Here is a 6,876-nt window from a genome sequence, read left to right as displayed (position 1 = left end):
TCTGGGCTGAAAGTTCTGTTCTTTAAGTATATTGAATATTGGCCCTCACTCTCTTCTAGCTTGTAGGGTTTCCGCTGAGAGATCTGCTGTAAGCCTAATAGGCTTCCCTTTATGGGTAACCTGATCTTTCCCTCTGGCTGCCCTTAATATTTTCTCCTTCGTTTCGATCCTGGTGAATCTAACGATTATGTGCCTTGGGGTTGGTCTTCTTGAGGAATATCTTTGTGGTGTTCTCTGTATTGCCTGGGGTTGAATAGTGTCCTGCTTTGCTAAATTAGGAAAATTTTCCTGGATAATATCCTGAAGAATATTTTCCAGCTTGAATTCATTCTCTCCATCACATTCAGGTACACCAATCAAGCGTATATTAGGTCTTTTCACATAGTCCCATATGGCTTGGGGACTTTGCTCATTCCTTTTTATCCTTTTTTCTCTATTCTTGCCTTGTCGTTTTATTTCATTGAGTTGGTCTTCGACCTCTGATATCCTTTCTTCTGCTTGATCCATTCAGCTATTTAAGCTTGTACATATTTCACTAAGTTCTTGTGTTGTATTTTTCAACTCCATAAGTTCATTTGTATTCCTCTGTATATTGTCTATTCTTTTCATAATTTCATCGAACCTTTTTTCAAAGTTCTTAGTTTCTTTACAATGGGTTAGAACAAGTTCCTTTAACTCCCAGAAGTTTCTCATCATCCACCTTTTAAAGCCTATTTCAGATAATGGAACACAGTCTTTTTCCATCAGGACTTGTTCTGCTGCTGATGAGTCCTTTTCCATCAGGGCTTGTTCCGTTGCTGATGGGTTCTGATTTTGAGTATACTCGGCCTTCTTAGGCTATTTTTTTCCCTTCATTGTAGATGAACCGCCTTTCTAATTAGGTTTCTGAGTCGACGTCTGATTTATTGATTCCCAGTGCTGGGATCCGAGCAACCCACTGTGGCGGCCTAAATAGCAGTGATAAAATTGATGGTGCTCTTCTGCCCGGGAATCTCTGGTCTGGCTTCCCTCTTGAGTCCGCAACAAGTGGCTCTGACTTCCCGGAGCTCCAAACTCCGGTCAGTAGGGGTAGCAGTCCCGTTTGCTCTGCATCAAGAGCTGCTGCGCCGAGGCGCCGGCAAAACCGCTGCGGCGGCCACAAGAGTCGCGCTGGCGACCCGTGGGGCTCCTCCACTGGGAATCGGCTGATCCGTGAGTGACGAAAATTTGTCTAAAAGTGTGGCGTCGTCTCGTTCTCTGAGCTTTCACTGGGAGCTACAATCCTGAGCTGTTAGTGGTCGGCCATCTTGGATCGGTCTCCTCTCGACACTACCTCACTGACAGACTAGGTGGAAACTCTCACTGAAGCCAGGAAGGAAGTCACAGTGAAGCTGGCCTCCATCCTGGCCCCCTCTCCCAGTCTCATCCCACCATGCGGTTGGAGTCCTAGTTCCAGCTGAAGGCAACCCTTGAAAACTGTGCTTGGGGGCGTCGGGAGTGATGGGCAGGTACACACTCTGCTACTGTTGCCTGATAGAATCACCAGCATTGCAGAGGATTCTCAGCCTCTTCTCCTCTCCAGGGCCACCTGATGATGGCACTCTTTTGCTGGCCTTATTTCATCAGATTTTTACAAAACCCTGGTCCACAGGCAGGCCAGGCTATAGCCCTCTCCCTGCCCGACAGAGGGAGAAACCAAGGCTGAAATTCACATCAGCAAAGAGAAAGAGCTGGGGTTGACAGCCAGGTCTTCTGACTTAGTCCAGGACTCTTTCTGAGGTAGGAAATGTCCCTGTGTACTCATCCCTAAAACAACCGTGGCAAAATTATTGTCAGGCTACATCTCTGCCAAAGTGTCTGAACACTAGAAACTGCCCATTTTAATTGGGAACATGGTCTCATCTGGCTGCAGTCTACATGGCCCTGCTATTCAAATATTTAAAAATATAGGTGATTTTTTTTCACTTATGAAAGTCATAGTGCTTATTATAAAAATAGGTGCTTAGAATGGATTTGTAGATTTTTGTGCTTTGGAAGGAAGGCCTTTAGTCCATTCTTGGAGGAAAGGTGATCTCATCTTAAATCAATGAATGTTCTTGGGGGAGGGTGATGCCAAGGCCTAATACTGTGTTTCTAGGAAAGGGTGGGCCCATCTCATTCTCTGGGTCAAGGTCCCAGGTCCCAGTGGTATTGTGTTTCTAGGGCACAACGGGCCCATCTCACTCTTCAGAAGGGTAAACAAGACCCAGTGGCTTGGCAGGTCTCACCCCTGCCAGCAGGCTGACAAGCCTTCTTAAACAGAATGAGAGCTTTTGTATGAAAGAGCTGGGTGGGGTGGCTGTGCTACAGTGGGGAATGGATCCCTCAGTGATGTCTCAGCTGCTCAGGAGCCCATCGTGGAGAGGGTCTAACGGCGGGTTTGCTGTCCTCAGAGTGCCCCAATGACAGGACCGACCGAGGGAAGGAGCCCTCTGGGGAAGCATTCCAATCACCAGGGGTCATGCTAGACCAAACTCCTTCCCCTGCCCCCACTCCTGTGCCAGGGCCAAGTAAACCTGCTAGGGTGCTCTAGTGGAGGTGAGAGCTCCCTGGAACCCAGAAGGCCCAGCAAGGTATGAGGAGGTGACGCTCTGCAGGGGCTCTGCTCTTCACACCTCCCTCAACACTCAGGGACACTCAAAAAGCCCAGTATGGCTGGGCCAGCATGGCTGGGAGTGATGGCTGGAATCCCATTTCCATATCTGGAGTCCAGACAGCAACTGTCAGTGCTCCCTGAGCCAGGAGCTGAGAGGATGAGACATCTGTCTGACAAAATACAGAAGAGTTGCCAGGATCCCTGCCAGCATCTCTTATCTCAGGAGGCGCAGCTAAGAGCACTGAGTCCCAGTCTCCAGCATGCTCTTCCACCCCAGGCCTCCCTGAAGATGGGAGGGAGAGTGGCTGCTGCTCTCCTTATCACTCAGGAATCCAATGACAAGGCACTCCACCTTTCTTATTCCCTTAGTCAGTAGCATCTTGTAGCACCTAAAACTGGTCGTAGCCACCTAGGATTTTGAAAGCCAGATACTTGCCGTGCTGATAAGATGTTTATCAGTGGAAAGGGTAAGTGCTGGTATCATCAGAGCATGTGGGTGGAGGCAGGCAGCAGCCCAGAAAATTCAGAGCTCCTTGAGGGGGTGGGTACAGGGCCTGTGTCCTCCAGGCTCCCCTGCTCGGGGCATAAGTGGGATCGAACAGCATTCATTTGGCCCTGCGGACATGATCAATGTCCAGTAGTCTCTTGGCTGCTCCCTTTCATGGTTCACAGTAAGCCAGGCTTCTCCCTACTCTTGTGAGGCAAGGTGATGGCTTGTGATTGAATCTTGACTGGTGTTTTGCGAGGATTGCATGCATTTGTGTTAAATTAAGTTGAATTCAATAACACGTAAGCCACATGTGGTAGGAGAATAATGGCTCCCCAAAGTTGTCCGTGTCCTAATCCCCAGAATCTGCAAATATGTTAGGTTCAATGGAAAAGGGGAATTAAGCTTCCAGATGAAATTGAGGTTGCCAACCAACTGACTTTAAGATCAAAAGATTATCCTGGATTATCCAGGCAGACCCAATGTAATCACAGGGGTCCTTAAATGTAGAAGAGGAAGGCAGAAGAGAAGTCAGAGTGGTGCAGTGAGAAGGTCTCAACCTTCCGTTGCTGATTTTGAAGACGGACAAATGGGCCACAGACCAAAGAATATGGGGATGTTGGTTACTTTAGAACCTGAAAAAGGCAAGAAACAGATTCACCTCTGTGGCCTCCATAAAGTCCTAAGATCTTGATGTAGCTTAGTGAGTCCCATGTTGGACTTCTAACTTACAGAGCTGTAAGATGCTAAAGCTGTGTTGTTTTAAGCCCCAGTGTCTGTGGTAATTTGTTATAGCAGCATTAGCATTAGCAGCATTAGTTACATGGCGCATCAGCTAATCTTCAGAAGCAGCTCCCCAGGCTTGAAGAATGGTTCAGAGTTTTTAGAACTTTGCTCTAAACAAGGCAACCACTCTTGCTCCATTTTTAAGTTTCTCCAAATTTTGAGTTTCAAAAGAAAGACATGCACTTAAAGTTTCTAGAGGCCACAGAGATGAATCTGTTTCCTTACCTTTTTCAGATTCTAGAAGTAGCCAACAGTCCCACATTCCCAAGGTGGGAAACAAGCATGATAAAGTGTTCTCTTTCTTCAGTCACCACGTTTGCCCATCCTGTAATGACCGTCTTAAGTATATTCCATAATAAACAATCACATTCATTCAGTATCTAGCCCAGGCTGGTTCAAAACTCCAACTTTGGATACAATTTAAATCTCATTTCTTCCCTCTCCTTGGGAAAGTCAGACCTCAGCTGGGGATTTGAGGGAGGTCGAGTGTGTGGTCGGTCCTCTTATTCTTCACTTTCCCTTTCATGGGTCACGTGACTCTAGGTTGGAAGGGGACAGGGACCATCTAACATGACCATCCACTTGTCTGTGTGGGGAGATGTTTCTAGTGTCACCCTGGCTCAGTTGGGGTCTATATGAGCCTGGAAATTTCGATGGTGCACTGATCTTATCATAAATGACGGGCAAGGTTTTTTGGAAGATATATCCAGCCATATCCCTGTTCTGGGTCTCCTTCAGGGCAGCTATATCTCCCTTTGACCAGCATTGGTCTGGGCCTTTAACCTCCTCTTTGGACAGGGCATTGCCCCACTTGGCCAGTGACCTTACTGCCAAGCAACTGATGGATAGTAACCTCCTTCCTCTGCCCAAGCCACTCCCACGGGCCTTCTGGCTTCAGAAATCTCCAGGTTTTGGCCTCAAATTTCATGGGTGGCTCCAAACACTCAGCACACAAGTCAGGTTCTTTAAGAGCTCTCCCAGTGTCACCACGTTCTGCTCCACTCAGAGGGCACCCCACCACCCGTGTCTCAGAGCATGTCCAAGTCTCCACCTAGCTTTGGGGAGGAAGTAACCTCTCCCTGTGAACGCCACGTTGACTAACACTTGTCCTCTTTTTCCTTCTTTCCCTAGCTCTCTGCTTCTGTTACAGAGGGGAGCAGGGGTGAAGGCTAGGGGGAGCCCCAGGGCCAGTTCTGAAGACTCTTATTAATTAAGCCTTGAGCAAGGGGTCTAGCCCCTCTTTAAAATGAGGCGTTCCTAACTAACACCCTTTCTTTAAAATGCAGCCTGGCCTCCCATTCCTGTTCCATTTTCTGTTCCAGCTGCTTTTCAAAGAGCCCACCTTTAGGTGATGACTCTTCTTAGACTATGCTTGTCAATTGTAACAGCCACTTTCACGTGTGAGCCCGAGGATTCGAAAGAAGGTTTCCTGGGCACAGTCCATAAGAACTGGGATTTGTGTTCATGAACATGGAAGAAGCCTAGCCCCACAGAAGTGAAACACAAAAGAACTGAGGCGTTTTGCTGAATGCTACGGTCTGAGTATTTGTGTCTGTCCCAAATTCTTATATTGAAATTCTAACGACCAAGGTGATGGTGTCGGGAGGTGGGACTCTGGAGAGGTGATTGGGTCATGAGGTCCTGAGGACATGCCAGCACCTTGATCCTGGATTTCTCAGCCTCCAGAACTGTGAGGAAGAAATTTCTGTTGTGGACAAGACACCCAGCTTGTGACATTTTGTTATAGCAGCCCAAGTGGACTTCTCCCCACCTCACCTGTTATTCTGTTATATTTAGTACAAATGTAACAGAATATAAATAAATATAAATATATTTATACTAAATATAACAGAATAACAGGTGAGGTGGGGGAAGCCAACTGCTGAGCTTCAGGCGCCTCCCAGGAGACCACCCTCCCCTTTCTCTGAGCTACCTGTCTGCTGCAGGGAAACGGACTTTGACTCTGAACGGAGCTGTGCTGGGTCTTCTACCTGTGACCCTGCCCCTTGGGCCTCACAGCCAGCAGGTGTGGATGAGGCCACATTCACAGTAGCGAAGCTGTCTCTTACCCACCCACACTGGCCTTTCTCCCAGTGCGTACTCCAGCCCCAGCTGTCTCTATGTCCCCAAAGCATTCCCTGCTGGCGGGGGGACCCTGGGTGCTGCAGGAGCTGAGCTGGTGCTGCTCTTGGACGTGCTGGAGCCTCTTGGAGTCTGCAAAGAGGCGTGGGGCATGCTTCACTCCCCTCCTTGGGTGCTGTCAGAGGGTCCCAAACTAATGCTCCTTGTGCCCTGTCTTACACGTGCTCTGGGATTTGTTTACGTAACACTTAGCATTTACAATATTCTAAGCAGTTTACAAAAACCAACTTGGATGACCTCGGAGCAGCCCTCTCAGGAACTATGGGCATCAGCATTTAATGATGAGGAGGCCGAGGCATAGAGAGGAGAAGTAACTTGCCCACAGTCACCCAGCTGGTGGGTGGCAGGACAAAGCTAAGATTTTTAAAGGATATTTTATTATATATGTATGTTACCGGCAACCCTTTCCCTCCTGTGACCCAGATGAGGTCTCCAAGGCTCCAGATGTAGAACAGATGCAACCACACTGAAATCAGAATCACAGCTTGCCTCTGACACCTGACGCCTCACTGCTGGCAAGGCCCACTGTGCCTGGCTCTCCCTCTGGAATGAGTTCTATCCCAGAAGCCTCCTGGACCCCTTAGACATACACTGGTCAGGCAGCCCAACCAGTTCATCCAAGAGGCCTGGAACCGCAGCAGCAGCCACAGCTGAGATGAGAGTCGCTCCCTGATCTGATACAGAGCCTGGGATTAGCTTTAATTTCTCTCTTCTTAGGCAAGATCTTTAGAGAATGAATTTTTTATCTGTTCATTTTTTTCCTGGCCATCTCCTGCTGTTTTCTCAACCCAAGAGGGCTACGTTCACATGAAGAAGAAAAGCGAGAAAGCATCCTGGGCTCGGGAGG

This window comes from Callithrix jacchus, chromosome 7 (assembly GCF_049354715.1).
Source record: "Callithrix jacchus isolate 240 chromosome 7, calJac240_pri, whole genome shotgun sequence".
Lineage (NCBI taxonomy): Eukaryota > Metazoa > Chordata > Mammalia > Primates > Cebidae > Callithrix > Callithrix jacchus.
Note: the sequence above shows the minus strand (reverse complement) of the source record.